At 57.4% G+C, this 19,698-nt stretch overlaps 2 long non-coding RNA genes across 3 annotated transcripts; both read right to left on the minus strand.

The window, feature by feature from the left end:
* Positions 1-4,491: 4,491 nt before the first annotated feature.
* On the minus strand, positions 4,492-6,238 carry LOC136305307 (uncharacterized). Its single transcript, XR_010725239.1, has 3 exons — positions 5,841-6,238; positions 4,958-5,025; positions 4,492-4,681 (listed from the first exon to the last, which is right to left on the minus strand). It is a non-coding gene; the product is annotated as an uncharacterized lncRNA (long non-coding RNA).
* Positions 6,239-12,545: 6,307 nt separating this feature from the next.
* On the minus strand, positions 12,546-17,293 carry LOC136305306 (uncharacterized). 2 transcript variants are annotated; one of them, XR_010725238.1, is made up of 7 exons: positions 16,902-17,293; positions 15,613-15,717; positions 15,211-15,316; positions 14,532-14,680; positions 13,811-13,920; positions 13,005-13,185; positions 12,546-12,669 (listed from the first exon to the last, which is right to left on the minus strand). It is a non-coding gene; the product is annotated as an uncharacterized lncRNA (long non-coding RNA). The 2 variants fall into 2 exon arrangements; XR_010725237.1 differs by having other exon boundaries at positions 12,546-13,185.
* Positions 17,294-19,698: the final 2,405 nt, after the last annotated feature.

Below are 19,698 nucleotides of genomic sequence, written 5' to 3' on the forward strand. Positions count from 1 at the left end.
GGGACAGATAGAGGACACCCAGGTAACCCCAGGGACACCTAGGGGATAGCCAGGGCACCCTAGGGACTCCCTGGCCACGCCAGGGACTGCCAGGGCACCCCCAGAGACACCAGGGCTCCCCCAGGGACACCTAGAGGACAGCCAGGGCACCCCCAGGGATACCAGGGCACCCCTAGGGACACCCAGGGAACCCCCAGGGACACCTAGGGCACAGCCAAGGCACCCCCAGGGACACCTTCGGGACAGCCAGGGCACCCGAGGGACACCTAGGGGACAGCCCGGGGACCCCAATGCACACCTACGGGATAGCCAGGGCATCCCAGGGACAGTCAGGCCCCCCCCAGGGACACCTAGGGGACAGCCAGGGCACCCCCAGGGACAGCGAGTGGACAGCCTGAGCACCCCCAGAAACACATAAGGGACAGCCAGGGCACCCCCAGGGACACCCAGGGCACACCAAGGGACACCTAGGAGGCAGCCAGGGAACCTCCAGGGACACCCAGGGCACCCCGAGGGACACCTAGGGGATAGCCAGGGTGCCCCAGGGACAGCCAGGGCACCCTCAGGGACACTTGGGGACAGCCAGGGCATCCCCAGGGAACTCTGAGGGACAGCCAGGGCACTCCCAGAGACACCTAGGGGACAGCAAGGGCACCCCAGGGACAGCCAGGGCACCCCCAGGGACACGTAGGGGACAGCCAGGGCAGCCCCAAAGACACTTAGGGGACAGCAAGGGCACCCCAGGGACAGCCAGGGCACCCCGAGGAACACCTAGGGGACAGTCAGGGCAGCCCTGGGACACCTAGGGGACAGCCAGGGCCCCCCAAGGGACAGCCAGGGCACCCCCAGGGAGACCTAAGGGACAGCCAGGGCACCCCAGGGTCAGCCAGGGCCCCCACAGGGACACCTAGGGGACAGCCAGGGCCCCCGATGGGACACCCAGGGAACCCCCAGGGACACCGAGGGGACAGCCACGGCCCCCCCAGGGACAGCCAGGGAACCCCCAGGGACACCGAGGGGACAGCCAGGGCCCCGACAGGGACACCCAGGGCACCCCCAGGGACACCTAGGGGACACCCAGGGCACCCCCAGGGACACCTAAAGGACAGCCAGGGCACCCCCAGGGACAGCCAGGGCCCCCCAAGGGACAAACAAGGCACCCCCAGAGACACGTAGGGTACAGCCAGGGCACCCCCAGGGACAGACAAGGCACCCCTACGGACACCTAAGGGACAGCCAGGGCACCCCCAGGGACACCTAGGGTATAGCCAGGGCCCCCCAGGGACAGCCAGGGCCCCCCAAGGGACAGCCGGGGCACCCCCAGGGAGACCTAAGGGACAGCCAGGGCACCCCAGTGACTCCAGAGCACCCCCAGTGACACCTATGGAACAGCCAGGGTACCCCAGGGACAGCCAGAGCCCCCACAGGGACACCCAGGGTACCCCCAGGGACAACTAGGGGACAGCCTCGGCCCCCTCAGGGACAGCCAGGGCACCCCCAGGGACACCTAGGGGACAGCCAGGGCACCCTAGGGATACCTAGGGGACAGCAAGGCACCCCAGGGACAGTCAGGGCCCCCACAGGGACACCCAGGGAACCCCCAGGGTCACCTAGGGGACAGCCACGGCCCCCCCAGGGACAGACAAGGCACCCCCAAGGACAGACAAGGCACACCCAGGGACACCTAGGGGACAGCCAGGGTGTCCCTGGGACAGCCAGGGCCCCCCAAGGGAAAGGCAGGGCACCCCCAGGGAGACCAAAGGGACAGCCAGGGCATCCCCAGTGACACCAGAGCACCCCCAGGGACACTTAGGGGACAGCCAGGGCCCTCCCAGGGACACCAGGGTACCCCCAGGGCCCTCCCAGGGACAGACAAGGCACCCCTAGGGACACCTATGGGACAGCCAGGGACCCCCAGGGACGCCTTGGGGACAGCAAGGCACCCCAAGGACACCTAGGGGACAGCCAGGGCACCCCAGGGACACCTAGGGGACAGCCAGGGACCCCCAGGGACAGCCAGGGCCCCTCCAGAGGTTGAAGGGGCCCCCCCGCTCCAAACCCAGCATGGCCGCCTGCGTTGCGGCCCCCCAAAAACCCATGGCCTCCCCCCGAGCTGATATCGACCCCCCCACAGCATCATTGATCCCCACCCGAGTGTCACTGACCCCCCCAATGTCATTGATGCCCCCCCAATATTCCATTGATCCTTCCTCAGCGTCGCTGACCCCCCCCAAAATTCCATTGATCCCCCCCACTTGATCCCGCCCTTTTTCTCCCCTCACGTTTCCCGCCCTTTTTCGTGGGGAACGACCCCTGAGGGGTCCTGTGGAAGGATTCTGGAGGTCCGAGGGGTGAATTTGGGGTTTGGAGGGAGGTTTTGGGGGGTCCCAGGGATGGATTTTGGGGTTTTTGGGGGTCCAAGGGATGGATTCGAGGGTCCCGGGGTAGATCTGGGGTCCTAGGGAGGTTTTGGGGGGTCCCAGGGGTGGATTTGGGGTTCATGGGGAGGGGTTTAGGGGTTTTATGGCGCCTCAGGGGTGAATTTGGGGTCCGGGGAGAGGTTTGGGGGGTTTTTTGGGGTCCCAGGGGTGAATCTGGGGTCTGGGGAGGGGTTTTTGGGGGTCCCTCACCTGCAGGGCGTCGTGGGGGTGGCAGGGGAGGGGGCAGCGGGGGGGGCCCAGCGCCCACCCCCCCTTGGGCTTCAGGAGGGCGTCGATGAGACCGAAACAGCTCGGGGGGGGGTCAAAAACGGGGGGGGGTCACGGGCTGGAACCCCCCAGTGCCCCCCAAACCACCCCCAGGGCCCCCCCCGACCTCCAGGAGCGCCCAAAACCCTCCTCAGGTTCCTTTGATGCCGCAAATGGGCCGCCCAAACCTCCCGAAGATCCCCCAAAAACACCCACAGCAGCCCCTTGAGACTCCCCGCAGACCCCCCACAACCCCCCAAACCCCTCCAGGACAACTCGGGACCCCCAGGACCCCCAAAATCCGCCCCCCCCTCCCCCTGAGGCCTCATTTGACCCGCTCCACGTTGCGGACAGGCACCAGATGATCAAGCCACAAGCACCAGCACCTGCGGGACTGGGATGGACTGGGAGCACTGGGAGGGTGATCAGAGAGAACTGGGATGGACGGGGAGTGGACTGGGCCGAACTGGCAGGCGTGTGGGGGTCCGTGGTGGGCACACGGTGCCTTACTGGTCTATACTGGGAGGGGTCTAATGGCCCCAGGGGAGGGGGTGTGGCCACACTGGTCCAGACTGGGAGGGGTGTCACCATGGCGCCGGAGGCGGAGTCGAGGATACGAGCGAGGCAGGGACACCTAGGGGACACCAGGGCACCCCCAGGGACACCTAGGGGACACCAGGGCACCCCCAGGGACACCTAGGGGACAGCCAGGGCACCCCCAGGGACACCTATAGGAAAGCCTGGGCACCCCAGGGACAGCCAGGGAACCCCAGGGACACCTAGGGGACAGCCAGGGCCCCCTCAGGGACAGCCAGGGCCCCCCAAGGGACAGCAAGGGCACCTCCAGGGACACCAAATGGACAGCCAGGGCACCCCAGGGACAACTACGGGAAAGCCAGGGCACCCCTACGGACACCTAAAGGAAAGCCTGGGTACCCCAGGGACAGCCAGGGCACCCCCAGGGACACCTAGGGGACAGCCAGGACACCCCAAGGGACACCTAGGGGACAGCAAGGCACCCCAGGGACACCCTGGGCACCCCCAGGGACACATAAGGGACAGCCAGGGCACCCCAAGGAGAGCCAGGGCACCCCCAGGGACATCTAAGGGACAGCTAGGGCACCCCCAGGGACACCTAGGGGACAGCCAGAGCACCCCAGGGACACCCAGGGCACCCCCAGGGACACCAAGGGGACAGCCAGGGCACCTCCAGGGACACCTATGGGACAGCAAGGGCACCCCCAGGGACACCAAGGGGACAGCCAGGGCACCCCCAGGGACACATAGGGGACAGCCAGGGTACCCCCAGGGACCCCTAGGGGCCAGCCAGGGCCCCCCCAGGGACAGACAAGGTACCCCTAGGGGACAGTCAGGGCACCCCCAGGGAGACCTAAAAGACAGCCAGGGCAGCCCTGGGACACCTAGGGGACAGCCAGGGCACCCCCAGGGACACCTAAGAGACAGCCAGGGCACCCCAGGGACAACTAGGGGACAGCCAGGGCACCCCCAGGGACACCTAGGGGACAGCCAGGGCATCCCAGGGACAGTCAGGTCCCCCCAAGGGACACCTAGTGGACAGCCCGTGGACCCCAAGGGACACCTAGGGGACAGCCAGGGCACTCCAGGGACACCTAGGGGACAGCCAGGGCAACCCCAGGGACACCTAGGGGACAGCCAGGGCGCCCCCAGGGCCACCTAGGGGAAAGCCAGAGCACCAAGAGCTCCAAGTGCTCTCCAAGGCAGGCTCAAAACCCTTACCAACGATTGGCTTTAATAAAGCAACTCACACAAAGTCACCAGCACCACACGGTTGGTCTGTAACGGCTGCAACAAAATATGCCCTCCTGGAAGCAGTTCAGCACTTACTGATCACTTCTTTGTTTTGGCACTTCCCAGCCAGGGCCTGCGGGGCCTCCTGCAGATGCAGGTCTTCGCTGACAAGGCTCCACTTGTGCAGCAGCAGCAGGATTAGGGGCAGGAGCAGGAGCAGCTCCCTGAAATTTTAGAAAATATTAGAAAAATACAGGCAAAAATCTCACCTCTGTCCTCCCCTAAGAACATCCCTAGGACATCATCCCAGTTTTTCCCAGCTAGGAGCTGCAAGGAATTCAGGCAGGGGAATTGACATCAGGGAACAGCTTTGTAAAGTCAAAGGCAGAAAAAGAAGATCCACCAGCAAAGGGCAGGAAAGGGGAAAGGTTTCTGAAAACATTTCTGCAGTCTAATTAATAATTATTTCTGCTTCCCCAGCGAGAAGAACACAAACTCACAGCCATTCAGGCCTGACAGTCCCCTGCAGCCAGAGCTCAGCACACATCCACAGAAGCAAGTCCAGCATCTGAAAGAAAAAAAAAAAAAAAAAAAAACAACAAAAAAACACAATCAAACCAGTAGGAAAAGGTGATTTCTTTGGCTTCAAAGTTATTTCAAGTTCTTAAAGCCCAACACAGCTGATAGGAGAAACAGAGTCAGGGCTCCTGGCAGACAGAGGGTGTTTTCCCCCCCAGGGGACTGCAGAGGAATTGTCTGGGACTTGGACTGTCCCTCGGGGTGACACCAGTTGCTGTGACTTCTATCATTCCATATGTTTGACTCCCAAAACTTCCCAGCCCAGGGGCTTGAGCTGACAGGGCAGCACAAAGATTGTTCTCTGTGTGGTGCCCAGATTTGGGGTTCACTGTCACCTTTGCTAGTTTAGATGAATTATACCCACGGCCCCGAATTCCCTGCTCAGTTCCCGCTGCAATAACCTCACAGTGCCTCACGGAGCACGGATATTCCCACGCAGAGCTGCTGCTTGAATGCCAGACGTGTCAGGAACCAGCAGAGCTTCCAAGGAAGCTCAGCAGGATGGGGACAGGATAGGTTTCTATTCCATAGATTTGGTTAATTATAACCCTCACCCCCTGGGGGTCACCTGTCAGATTTCCCTGGAATTCAGCCACCCCCTGAGCTCGGGCTCCAGGTGATGTTTCAGAGCAGGAGAAGGCACTGGCCGGCCTGTGCTGAGGCAGCCCCTGTGCCCTCGGGAGGACACAGCTCCCTGCAGGAGCTCAGCTCCTTTCCGAGCCCCAGCAGTGGCCTCTGCAAGTGCCTTTCCCTCAGGCAAGGGACGCCCATCCCTGCCTTCAGCACACCTCCAGTGGGACCCACCTGCAAAAGCTTTCCATCACTGCTGCACTCCGGCTGGCTCCCTGGAAAAGTCCAGACTTCATCCAAACGAAACTCCATCCCACTCAAACCTTTGATTTTGAGGCATCTCCGAGGGCCGTTGCTCCGGATTTAATTTCTGTGAGGGAGGAGCGCCTTGGCTTTAATGCTGCCGACGGGTGATGTCCTCAGGCTGAAAGGGAGGGGATTTGGGGTGGCCAGGACATCCCTGGCAACTGTGTGGGAGCTCCGGGAGGTGGGAATTGCTGTCTGAGCCCCTCTGCAGACAGCCCGAGCCGCCGTTCCCAGGCAATGCCAGCTGTTCCCCGGGGAGCTCTTGGGCTGTGGGTGCCTCTGTCCGGGCTGCAGCATCTCCCCGTGCCAGGCGGGAGCAGCCCCTGGCCGAGGAGCCGCGGCAGCCCCGGGGCCGTGTCCGTGCCAGCCCCGAGCCCGGCCCCGGGCCCTGCGTTTGGCCGCCGCTGCCACGGGCGGGGCCCCGCAGGCACAGCTCCTCCCTGCACATCATCCCAGGGCTGCTGGCCCCGCTGGGGCTGCCGGCCTCCTTCCTCCCTGCGCCTCCGGGCACCCGGGACACCTGCAGGAAACCCCGAGGGACACTGCAGGCGGCACGGGGGGGCACCGAGGCCTCCGGCCAGAAAAGCAGCCCCGGCCTCAGCAGCTGCCATCAGTTTGGCCCGGCAACACTCACCTGCAGGAAACGCCCCTGTGCGGGTGGGACCGGCCCTGCCTCTCTGCAGAGCTTTGGCCGTGGAAGAAGGGAAGCCTCAGGACTTGTCCTGCTCCTTTCCGCCCGGAAAGAGACTTTGTGTGAGTACTTTTACGGCAGCTGCTGGGTAAATCCTGGAAAGGACAGGAAATCAGCGTCACTGGAAGAGCTTTGTGCTGTCGTGAGCTGCCAGCCACTTCTGCCCTCGAGCCATTCCAGGGGCTGGTGTGTGAAGCAGCTTTGGCAGAGAAGGCGGCACTGCACTTACCTTAGTGGGGCCAAGCGTTGCCATCCTATGGAGGTCCATCCCCATAATGCAGAGATTGGTTCAGCTGCTTGGAGCAGAGTCCGGGTAATGCCAAGGTGCTGAGTTCGATTCTCAAACGGTCCGTCCGCTTGAGAGTCAGATTTTAGGATCCCTCTCAGCCTCAGTATATCCTGTGACCTGGAAATAAGAGGAAAATTCTCGGCTGAGTTTTAATAAAACAGCTTTTGCCATTGCAGGGTGTGAGCTGCACTCGGCGATTTTCGGCCGCGACGAGCCCCACGAGCCTTCCGCCCTTCCTTGCCGCCATCTTGGTTGCGTCTGAGGCCACTTCCGGTCCCGCCGGCATCTTTTTTGCGGCTCGACATAGGCCCCGGCAGGTGTTTACACAGACGCCTGACTAAATCCACGAATTTAAAAGCAAACGCGGCGCGGCTGAGCACACGGTCGGTGTCCCCACACCTGGAGACGCCGCGGAAAATTGCGCCCGGGCGGCGCCGTAGTCGGGGTTTTTGTGCAGGCATCTGGGTAAACGCCTACAGGGTCCTTATTTTTCCCGCCCTTTTGGCCGCCCTTTTTGGAAGGTCGGGCGCCTCGCGCCTGGGCGCCATTTTGTGAGGGGCGTCGCGTGACTTCCGCTTTTCATTGCCGCCATCTTTGTTGTGGCTGAGGCCACTTCCGTCCCGGTCGCCATGTTCTTTGCGGCTCGGCATAGGCCCCCGGCAGGTGTTTACACAGACGCCTGACTAAATCCACGAATTTAAAAGCAAACGCGGCGCGGCTGAGCACACGACCCGTGTCCCCACACCTGGAGACGCCGCGGAAAATTGCGCCCCGGCGGCGCCGTAGTCGGGGTTTTTGTGCAGGCATCTGGGTAAACGCCTATAGGGTCCTTATTTTTTCGCGCCCTTTTGGCCGCCCTTTTTGGAAGGTCGGGCGCCTCGCGCCTGGGCGCCATTTTGTGAGGGGCGTCGCGTGACTTCCGCTTTTCATTGCCGCCATCTTTGTTGTGGCTGAGGCCACTTCCGTCCCGGCCGCCATGTTCTTTGCGGCTCGGCATAGGCCCCCGGCAGGTGTTTACACAGACGCCTGACTAAATCCACGAATTCGAACGCAATCGCGGCGCGACTCAGCACACGGCCCGTGTCGGCACACCTGGAAACGCCGCGGAAAATTGCGTCCCGGCGGCGCCGTAGTCGGGGTTTCGTGCAGGCGTCTGGCTAAACGCCTATACGGTCCTTATTTTTTCCCGCCCTTTTGGCCGCCCATTTTGGAAGGGCAGCCGCCTCCCGCCTCGGCGCCATTTTGTGAGGGGCGTCGCGTGACTTCCGCTTCTGCTTGCCGCCATCTTTGTTGCGGCTGAGGCCACTTCCGTCCCGGCCGCCATGTTCTTTGCGGCTCGGCATAGGCCCCCGGCAGGTGTTTACACAGACGCCTGACTAAATCCACGAATCCGAACGCGGACGCGGCGCGACTGAGCACACGGCCGGTGTCCGCACACCTGGAAACGCCGCGGAAAATTGCGCCCGGGCGGCGCCGTAGTCGGGGTTTTTGTGCAGGCATCTGACTAAACGCCTATAGGGTCCTTATTTTTCCCCGCCCTTTTGGCCGCCTTTTTTAGAAGGTCAGGCGCCTCGCTTCTTGCCGCCATCTTGGTAGTGGAACCCACTAAAATGCCCCCTCGGCTCCTCCCACAAGCGCCTGACTCAATGGACTGCCGCCCGCGGCGCCGCTGCGCCCCCATCCCGTGTCCGCACACCCGCAAACGCCGCGGAAAATCGCGCCCGGACGGCTCCGGGGTCCGGGTGGCGCGCGCAGGCAGCCGGCTGCCACGCGCCCGGGCTCCTTGCCTTTTTCCCTCCCTTTCGGCCCCGAGCTGCGGGCGGGCGGGCGGCAGCGCCGCCCCCGAGCTCACAGTGCGGGGCTGCCACGCGCGTCGGGGACGGGCGGGGGGGACAGCTGCACTACCGCTCTTTGCCCACACGGTGGCAGCATTGCCGCACAGATCAGGCGGGACGGGCACGGGGGACAGCTGCACTACCGCTCTTTGCCCACAGGGTGGCAGCATTGCCGCACAGATCAGGCGGGACGGGCGGGACGGGACAGCTGCACTACCGCTCTTTGCCCACAGGGTGGCAGCATTGCCGCACAGATCAGGCGGGACGGGCGGGGGGGGGACAGCTGCACTACCGCTCTTTGCCCACAGGGTGGCAGCATTGCCGCACGGCTCCCCATAAATCCTCCCAAAAAATCCCCCCAAAAATCCTCCAAAAAATCCCCCAAATATCCTCCTAAAAATCCCCAAAAACTTCCCCAAAATCCCCCCCAAAATTCCCCAAAATTTCCTCCCAAAAATCCACCACAAAATCCACGAAATCCCCACAAAAATCTCCTCAAAAATCCTCCCAAATATTCCTGCAAAATTCCCCAAATATCCAGAAAAATCCTCTCAAAAATCCCCAAAAATCGCCCCAAAAATCCCCGAAAATATCCTCCCAAAAATCCCCCCCAAAATCCCCCAAAAATCCCCCCCAAAATTCTCCAAACATGCTGCAAAATATCATCCAAAAATTAAAAAAAAATCCCCCCCCCAAATTCCCCCTAAATCCCCCAAGAATCCCCCCAAAATCCTCCCTAAAAATCCACAGAAAGATCCTCGAAAAACACCCCCCGGGAATCCCCAAAAATATCCCCAAATTCGCCCCAAAAATCCAATCAAAATCCCCCAAAAATCCTCCCCAAAAAATTCCTAAAAATCCCCCTAAAAATCTCCCCTAAAATTCCCCCCCAAAACACCTCCAAAAATCCCCCCCAAAAATCCTCCAAAAAATCCCGCCAGGTTCCCCCAAAAATCCTCCCAAAAACCTCCCAAAATTACACCAAAAATGCCCCGAAAAATCCCCCCAAAATCCTGCCAAAACTCCCCCAAAAATCCCCGACAAATCCCCCTAAAATCCATAAAAATCCCCCCAAAAATCCCCAAAAAAATCCTCCCAAAATTCCTGCAAAATTCCCCAAATATCCACAAAAAATCATCCCAAAAATTGCCCCTAAAATCATCAAAAAATCTCGCAAAATTCCCCAAAAATCCTCCCAAAAATCCCGCAAAACCCCCCCAACATCTCCCCAAAAAAGCCTCCAAAAATCCACAAATATACCTCCACACTCCCACAAACTCCCCCCAAAAATCCCCAAAGAAATTCCCCTATAATCCAGAAAAATGCCCCCAAATCCTGTCGTTTTCTTCAATCCGTGTTTATTTGGTCACATTTGAAATGATGGTTCAAACCAGACGAATTCCTTCCCCTAACACATCACAAACACAGGTCATTAGAATTCAAGGAGCCTGGTTTCCTAAGGGGTCCAATTTCCATCTCCATTCCAATCCCATTGGCGGATTTTCTCTTTCTCCCTGTCTGCTGTATGTCTGCTGGGGGGGCCGGGGGGTCGTGGGGGCTTTATTTGGGGGGGTTTTTCCGTTCGCTTCCCCTAAGCCCAACCCAAAATTCAACAAAAGCAGCTCTGCCCTCGGCAAGGCAGGAAAGAACCAGCCCCGTGTGTCCAAGGAACAGCAATCAGGCCGGCATTCAGCTTTTAATGGCATTCATGGAACTGAAAACGCAGCGAATTGAACTTCACAAAGAGATGAATCCCGGCAATTAAACAAACACTTGGCAAGTTTTCCTGGGAGTTCCCAAAACTCTGCGGACACGGTGCTGAACAATTCCTCATTTACTAACGTGAATTGGGTCCCTTTCCTTGGAAATGTGCCCCACCACGTCCAAAACTTCCAGTTCGGATGGAAAATTGGCACTGGCTAGAAACGTTCCCTTCCTAAAATCAGAGAGAGGAAAACCATCAAATAAAAGGAAGGAATAACACCTACATCCCAGCTTGCCTGAGAGACAAGCTCAGCAATTTCTAACGTGGAAAACTTTCCCGACAGCCAGGAAACCGGTGGGGTTCGTGGAACGACGATTTCAAATCTGCTGCCTCTGCTCTGATTTTCAAGGGAAGGGAGAATTAAAAAGGTCAAGCCACTCCTATCCCATAGGAATGGACCGAATAATCCCTCTATTTTGTGGGAGTAACAATGCAAAGAAACTCCAATCGCACTTGGATTTGACACCGGAAACCCTCAGCAGAGTTGGCAAGTTTCAGTGGAACAAAAGAGCCACAATTCCTGCAATAACCAAAATTCACCTTGGCAAAAAGAGGAGGAGGAGGAGGAGGAGGAGGAGGAGGATGAGGAGGAGGAGACCAGGAACACACTCCGGCTGACAGCAAGGATTTCTTGGAAAAGGCAGGAAATCAAAGGGACAGTCTGTGTCCAGTTCTGGCCAGGTAATTACCCAGGAGTCAGAGAGAAAAGTGGGAACCTTGGACTGGGATGAGGCCTTCCAGGGGCTTCACTTCCTACTGGCTCTCTCCTCTTTTTGCCAACTGCCTGCAAGAGGAAAAACAACAGGAGTCAAGTTCAAACACGGACAGGATGTGCTGGCTTCAGGCAGACTGCAGTGCACCTCGCAGGAATCACTGAAAGGCATGAATGGAACCAAGGGAAATTAAAGAAGAGCTGCCACCTCCAAGGGCTCTCCAAGGCAGGCTCAGAACCCTTACCAACGATTGGCTTTAATACAGCAACTCACACAGAGTCACCAACACCACACGGACACAGCACCGTTCTTTTGGAGTGGAGTTCTAGAGAAATGCGGAAGAATGGAAAAGCCTTCCTAAACCCGGAAACTCCTTGAAGAGATAGACAGGGCACAGCTGCTGACAGAGCCTTGGGATTCAGGGGGAAAACCCCAAGTTTTCAGTCTTTAGCATCTTCCACTCTGCCATCGTTGACAGCAAACACGGCTTCAGCCTCAGGGAGACGCGGAGAACTCCGAGATTTTGCAGATCCTGCTCTCACCTCTCGCCCCATATTTTTCCTTTCTTCCAAAACGATGACAACAAGAAAAGTCAACTATTGCAGTTTTGCTTGCTTGATGTGTTTTTTGGTTTTACTTACACGTGACTTTCAGATCCCCATCCACACTCAGAATCATTCAAACCTTCGAGCACAGAGCCTCCAGGCACCGCTTATTTCTTCTGAGATTTGATTCAAGAAGACCATTTTTCAGAACCTGACATGAGATTGGCAACTAAGTTTCATTTTACAGCTCTTCCCCTTTTTAAACTGTGTTTCCTCAAAGCTTCCCAATTGTGCTAAGCTTAGAATTCACCCCAAGGAAGACCTGAAAAATGCCTTGTCATTTCCTTTCCTCCTCCCTCAAGCTCCATCAGACTGGCAGAAGGCATTAGTACTGTTTCCAGAGCAGTTGGCCTCACTTGTACTGTTGGTCTGTAACGGCTGCAACAAAATACGCCCTCCTGGAAGCAGTTCAGCACTTACTGATCACTTCTTTGTTTTGGCACTTCCCAGCCAGGGCCTGCGGGGCCTCCTGCAGATGCAGGTCTTCGCTGACAAGGCTCCACTTGTGCAGCAGCAGCAGGAGCAGGAGCAGCAGGAGCAGCAGCAGGAGCAGCAGGAGCAGCAGCAGGATCAGCAGGATCAGCAGGAGCAGCAGGAGCAGCAGGAGCAGCAGGAGCAGCAGCAGGAGCAGCAGGAGCAGCAGCAGGAGCAGGAGCAGCAGCAGGAGCAGCAGCAGGATCAGCAGGAGCAGCAGGAGCAGCAGGAGCAGCAGGAGCAGCAGGAGCAGCAGCTCCCTGCTGGAGAGGACGCTGTCGTTCACCTCATCCCCCTAAAAGCCTCAGCAGCAACAGCACGGTGTTCCTGCACAGAGCTGAGGGGGCCGAAGAACTCGGTCAGCCTGGCCAGATCTACGTTAGTCCTGCCAAGAGGAAACACAAGTGCCACGTGTTTTCCTGCGTGCTAATTAATGAGTACAGTTTCTAAGCCTTACTGTGGCAAGGGCCAGAAATGAAGGACCTAGGACTTGACAGCAGCTGTGCATCACACTTTACTTTCTTTCCCCATGTCTTCAAACACCTAAATCCTCCTGTCAGAGAAATCTCGTCCAAATTCACTACTCGACATGCAAACTGAAGGCGAAAAAAGCCATTCATCAACCAGAGACAAAGAAATCCTCCTGGCCTTAATAAAGGTCAAACTGGACAGAGGATGAAATGCAAACTGACCAAAACAAAAAACAAAACAAAGACTTACCCAATATGTTTGATGAAGGGGGCCAAAACATACAGAAACTCATTTACAAGCTGAATAGGGAGGAGGGATTGATTCTTGTTTTGTCTCTTCTCCTGGGATTGATTCTTGTTTTGTCTCTTTTCTTAGCCACAGAGTATGGAGTAAGGAAGTCATCTGACTGATCCCCTTGCTTTTCAGAAACCTGAGAAACAAAACAAAACAAAACGAAATTAACAAGCCCAACGAAACCAACCAACCAACAAGAAAACAAAACAGAGAACCACTTTGGGAAGGCAGATCCTCGCCGGCAGCTGGTCCATCACCTACACAGGGGACCCTATTCCAGGGCACTTTTGGGGCACCTGCCTGAGCCTGTCAGGGCGCTCTGCGCAGAAGAGATTTCTGCCGGATGCAAACGTACCTGAGGGAGAGGCAAGGGGGGAGGAATGTTCTAGACAACTCAAAGCCATTGCTGTGCCACTTCCCGTGCGGCAGGTCCCGTGACAGGACGGGATCTGAGGCTGTTTGAAACTCAAAAGGTAGAGACACCGATTCCAGGTGCCAGTTGGCTTTCTCAGTTTTTCCAGCAAGTGTTTTCCAAACCACGAAGCCCCCCCAGCATCATCCCCCTCCTATCACAACCTGAAAGCATCTCGATTCTGTTTTCGAAACCCCAAGGGACACCTCAGAGTTCAGCGAGTTCTGCCCGTCCGGCCCTCGGTGCCCCCGGCTCCCGGCCTGTCGCCCTTGTTTTCATACTCACTCACACAGTTATTCTACCGTGGGCAGCAAAATTGTTCCCGTTTCTCCTGTACTTCTCTGCTCACCTTTGCTCTCAGCTGTGCAGGACCCACGGGAGGAGGCCGTGATCCCGGATCAGCTCACAGGCAGCTTTGCTGGCACGGGCAGCGCTTTGGAATATCTCCAGAATACCGCTCTGAAACAGAAAATAGGACCTGTTCTTCTACGGTCAAGATCGAACGATCGAACTCAGAATTAGCAATCGGACCGGCATCTGATCAGCTTCAAGGTGACACGAACACCAGCTGCTCTCAGCGACTCCAGGGAAGGAAAGACGCTCTCCGTTCAAAGCTACTCTCACGAGGAGTCTTCAGGCAGTGAGAGGATTTTGTCCTTTTGTCCAAGGCTTCGATACCCGAACCGCTCAGGGCGGACGCTGCCGAAGCCGAGAGCTCCCGGCACGTGAGCTTCCCTCCCGCTGAAGCGCAGTTCAGGTAACAAACGTGCTGCCTGTGGATGGAGACCCCCAAAAGAGAAAAGGCCCTGACAGCAGGCACAAAGGCACGGTGCCCACGTGAGGCTCCGTGATGGCAGCAACCTGTTCCAGTTTCAGGGGACAAGGCTGCGACCGGTTTGGACACAAGCAATTATCTCCCCCTCCACACGGACACAAAATCAACAAGGAACAGGTTTTCAAGAAGGCAAAGGCAGAGTCAGCTGCTCCTTTTTGCTTTGGCCTTGAGATCTCAAAGCCATGCAGACTTCTGTACTTTGGGGTTTTTTGGTGCTTTCTTTCCAAATTCTTACCTGGGAGCGAGCCCTCATCACACAAGAGACTGTTGAAAAGGAGAGAATGACCTGGAAAATCCTCTGGCAGTCATAAAGCCCACAGCAACGTTTGCCACGAAGCCCTTCCCCAGGACATCTGAGGATCCACTCGCAGGCTCTGCTTTGTACTGGAAGGCACAGAAATACCATCATCAGACATTTAGACGTTGCCAAAGAATACCTGCTCCTAAGAGCACAAAACTCTGGTTCCCTGGGAGTGCCAGCTCAGGCCTGACCACAGCTTCTTCTGGACTTCTCCATTTCCATTCCTATCGAATTTCATCCCTAACATCCATCAGGAACAGTCAGCCTGCAGCCCAAACATGCAGTGCAAATGGAATCGTAGAGGTTGCCGTTCCCAAGACACTTCAGTGCGACTCTAACATTACTAATCGAAACTCAGAGATGAATGTCAGCTCGCTGGGGCAGAACATTCTGTTTGTCGTGCTCGCAGAGCAATACGCAGCGCAAGTTGTTGCGCCTTAGCACTAAAAACCAACGCAGTCCCCACAGACATGGCAGTTCTAACCCCAAGAGGAAACAAAAGAAAGATGCCTCTAATTAACCACCCATGGGAGAATGAGAGTTCATTGTATTTTTATGGCTTTTTTCTATACATTTCTCAAGAATTCCTGGATCGAGAAAGCGGGACTCTTACCTCCAAATCAATACTGAAGAAAAGCTGGAAAAAACTGGTACTTTCCTCAGGTCCGAGTACTGATGTGACGGAAGGAATCTGTCTCCCTTGAGGTACATGTGCTCCTCTGTGAAGAGAAAAAGGTGGGGCATCGTGGAGGAGGACAACCTTCCCAATCCACAAGCACGGACAATAATGAATGGAAGCTGTACTGTGCAGTGTTCCAAGCTGGGAGAACAGCGCAGGAACTGCAGAAGGCCTTTGCTCTGAGGCTCAGCGTGTTGCTGGCCACCCCTCCCCTTCTCTTCCCCAGAATGAAAAGCTCAGTCAAGAGTGTCTGAGCACAAAGCAGGTGGGGAGATCACCATTCTCCAGGGCTCTGCTTTTCACCCCAGCAGTGACACACGCAGGAAGTTCCAGTACCTGGCTTCAGGATCTGCTGTGCCACACGAGCAGGGTCAGGGAGAAGGTGAACCTGAGGTGTGGCCGCCTGATTCCATTCTGCACCGCATCCCAGAGACACAGCAACTGCAAGAGCCCAGGGAGAAAAGCCTGAACTACAGCCCAGATGAACACAACAGGAGCATGGATACATGAACCAGCTTCTGGGACATTTCATAGGCCAGGCAGGTCAAATATCAGTTCTCTCAGGATTTCCGTTCCTACAAGCAAAATTCCCAAGAATTTCTAAAACACATTTCCCACTTTCTCTGTCCATGGATTGTAACAGGTGGCAACACAAAGCAGTAGAGGAGAAACAAGGGAGAGAGGATGGAAATCTTCTTTTAGCTGTCTCACCACGTGCATGCAGGTGGATGAGCGAGGCAACACCTCTCCCAGACACGTCCATGAGCTACAAGCTCTCACCTGCCAAACTGGCAACCGAGCTGAGCCTTACCTGGCTCATCTCTCGAAAGCAAGCCCCTTCCAGATGGGGTCATAAGGAAGCCAGCCGCTCTCATGTTGGAATCATGGCTGCTTAGGGCAGCTACTGTAAGACCCAGGGCGAGGAAACGGCCTCCTGTGATCCCAGGGCAAATCAGGCCAAATATTGGGAAGTCTGATGGTGGGAGGGCTGTCCAGCCCTGGCACAGCTGCCCAGGGCAGTGGTGGAGGCCCCGTCTCTGGAGGGATCAAAAGCTATGCGGACGTGGCACCTGGGGACATGGGACAGGGTGGCACCGGGGGAATGGTTGGCACTGCCATCTCAGAGGGCTCCTCCGACCTGAAGGTTGCCTGGCAAGCCCAGGATGCCAGGAGCCAGCAGCCATTTCTCTTGGATTTCCTGCCTACAGGCATTTTAAGCCTGCTTGGCTTCACAGGTGGTTTTATGCCAAGGGCATTGCCATCATTTCTGATCTTAATTCAAGGTTTGGAAAGCTGATTTTTATGAGAACTGGTCCATTTCTTTTGATAAGCCTTAACTTGAGAGTTTCTCTGCGCACCAAAATCAGGGGGTGAACCCAACGTGGCCCCTAAGGGCCGTGAGATCCCAGCTATCCAAGGCCCAATTCTCTTGGGATTGGTTTCTTGAACCTTTTCAGGGTTCATTTAGCGAACTTAAGGGTTTGGTATAATTTCATGATGAAAACAACCAGAAACCTGTGAAAAAGAAACTGAACGAAAGCCGGCTAAAAGCATCCCCTGCTGATGACTCATTAAAACAACTCGTTCAAAAGGAGGCAGGATTGATTCAATCCTCACCAACCCACCTGGCTAAGGTCAGAGTTCTCTGCCCACCGAGGACACAGCATGCAGCAGGGACCTTTCTCCCGCTCTCCAGCACAGGCTGCCTCCCTCCACGGGCAGGGAACTGCAGCCACTCAGGGAACACCGACTTAGTCCTGGGCTGGCAACAGGAGAGGCACAAGGAATATTGTGAAGTCATTCCGATCTCAGCACTGTCCACGCCTGGGAGAAAGTGCTTCCCACACCATTCTTGGAATTGTCTTGTCTGTCCCTTCCAGCTTCGGAAGGTTTTCTGTGGGAGCTGGGATTCTCGGTGCGCTTCAGGAGCCGCAGGTGCCTAAAGCATTCCCCGGGGAACGTGCAGCTTCCCTTGTGCCTTTCAGTTCTTTATCCCAAACAGTCTCCCCAGTGCTCTACAACCCAGAAAGAAAAAAGCCAAAAGAAGGAAAACCAATTCATTCTGACACGACGGAGGCTTGCTTATACCAACACACTTCCAGGCAAAAAACCATTTCTGCCACTCTAACAAATCGACTTGATCTACTGCCTCAACTCGACGGTAAACTATTTAAACATTGCTTTGAAGGTAAACTATTTAAACATTGTTTCAAGAATTCCAGGCTTGGAAATCTCAGCCAGTGCTCAGCTTGGCTACTTCAAGGACATCCCCACCCAGGGCACCCAGCGCTCCCGGTCCCAAACACCACATTCGCCACAAAGCCCATGAAAACCTTGCACGCACAGACGGCACAAGGTTGCTGCGCGTCCTCTCCGGCGGCGGCAGCGGCTCCCGGGGACGTGACCAGCAGAGCCCGCTCCCAGCTGGCTCAGTCCAGACTCGGTGCAGCCCTCAGCCAGAGCTGCGGGGAGCTGACACCGTCCCCGGGAAGCCCTGCCCGGACAACCGGGGCGTCCTCCCCGCCGCCCCCGCCGAAAGCCCCGCGCTTACCTCCGCCGCGCTGAGCTTTGAGTCAGAGAGCAGCCGCCTCCTGCTGCCGGCTGCGGGACGGGCACGGCTCGGGCCGGCTCGGCCGACTTCTTCTGCCCTAAGGCTTTTGTATTTCCCTCCATTTCCCCGGGCCGGAGGGCCGCGGGGGTGGCGTGTGGGCGCGGCGGAGAGCGGCGGGAACGTGCGGAGCGAGACGGGCGGCCGGCACGGCGGGCGCGGCGGGACCTCGGCAGAGAGAGGCGCCGCCGCCGCTGCCTGCCGGCGCGGGCCCGGCTCCCGCCCGCCCGCCCGCGGCGCCGCCGTCGAGCCCACAGCCCGTGGCCGCGCACCCGGACACGCCGCGGAAAATCGCGGCCGGGCGGCGCCGTGGTCAGGGCAGGGCGAAGGCAGCCGGGCAGGCGCCCCCGCCCACCCCGTCCTTGCCGTTTTCCCGCTCTTTTTGCCGCCGTCTTTGGAAGGTCAAGCGCGTCGCGCCGAGCCGCCAGCTTGGGAGGGGAAGGACGCGACTTCCGCCCTTCCTCGCCGCCATGTTGGTTGAGGGTGAAGCCACTTCCGGTCAGTCCGCCATCTTTCGTGTTGGCACTGGTCAGGCCCCCCGCGCCGGCTGCTCACCCAGTCACCTGAGTGAATAAAAAACCCGAACCCGCCCGCGGCGCCGCTGCGCCCCCATCCCGCGTCCGCACACCCGCAAACGCCGCGGAAAATCGCGCCCGGACGGCTCCGGGATCCGGGTGGCGCGCGCAGGCAGCCGGCTGCCACGCGCCCGGGCTCCTTGCCTTTTTCCCTCCCTTTTGGCCCCGAGCTGCGGGCGGGCGGGCGGCAGCGCCGCCCCCGAGCTCACAGTGCGGGGCTTCCACGCGCCTCGGGGACGGGCACGGGGGACAGCTGCACTACCGCTCTTTGCCCACAGGGTGGCAGCATTGCCACACAGATCAGGCGGGACGGGCGGAGGGGGACAGCTGCACTACCGCTCTCTGCCCACAGGGTGGCAGCACTGCCGCGCGGCGGCGCGGAGCGGAGCCATAAACGAACGTGCCCAGGAATGCCCTTCCGAACAGCCTCCGGAATAAATGGCCCAAAAGACCCCCGAGCACACCTGCGAGAGCCCTGCCAGCAACCAGACCGAAACAAAAAAGCCTTTCATTCAGGCTCTATTCCAAAAATCCCCCCGAATCCCCCCAAATTTACACAAATATCCCCCAAAATTCCCCCTAAAATCCCCCCAAACTCCCCCAAATACCAACAATTCCCCCCCAACTCCCCCCGATTCCCCCCCAAAAATCCTCCCAAAAATCCCCCAAAATCCCCCCAACATTGCCCCAAAATCCACCCAAAATTCCCCAGAAATGCCCCAAAATCCCCCCCCAAAATTCCTGCAAATTTCCCCAAATATCCTCCAAACATCCTCCTAAAAATCCCCCCAAAAATGCCACCAAAACTTCCCCAAATACGCCTTCCAAAATCCACAAAAAATCCCGCAAAAATCTCCCAAAATCCCCCCCCCCAAACTCCCCTAAGTTCCTCCCCGAAATCCCCTAAAAATCCACAAAAAATCCCAAAAAAATCCCCGAAAAACTCCTCACAAAAATCCCAAAAAAATCCTCACAAAAATCCCGCCAAAAATCCAATCAAACCCCCACAAAATCCCCCCAAAATCCTGAAAAAATATATCCGAAAATCGCCCCCAAAATCCAGTCAAAATCCCCCCCAAAATCCCGACAAAAATCCCCACATAAAACCCCAAACACTCCCCAAAAATATCCCCAAAAATCGCCCAAAAAATCCCATCAAAATCCCCTTAAAACTCCACGGAAAAATCCCCGAAAAAATCGCCCCCAAATAACCCCAAATTTCCCCTGAAAATCCCCCCC

This window comes from Chamaea fasciata, unplaced genomic scaffold (genome assembly GCF_029207755.1).
Source record: "Chamaea fasciata isolate MVZ Bird 193981 ecotype frontalis unplaced genomic scaffold, bChaFas1.0.hap1 SCAF_354, whole genome shotgun sequence".
Lineage (NCBI taxonomy): Eukaryota > Metazoa > Chordata > Aves > Passeriformes > Sylviidae > Chamaea > Chamaea fasciata.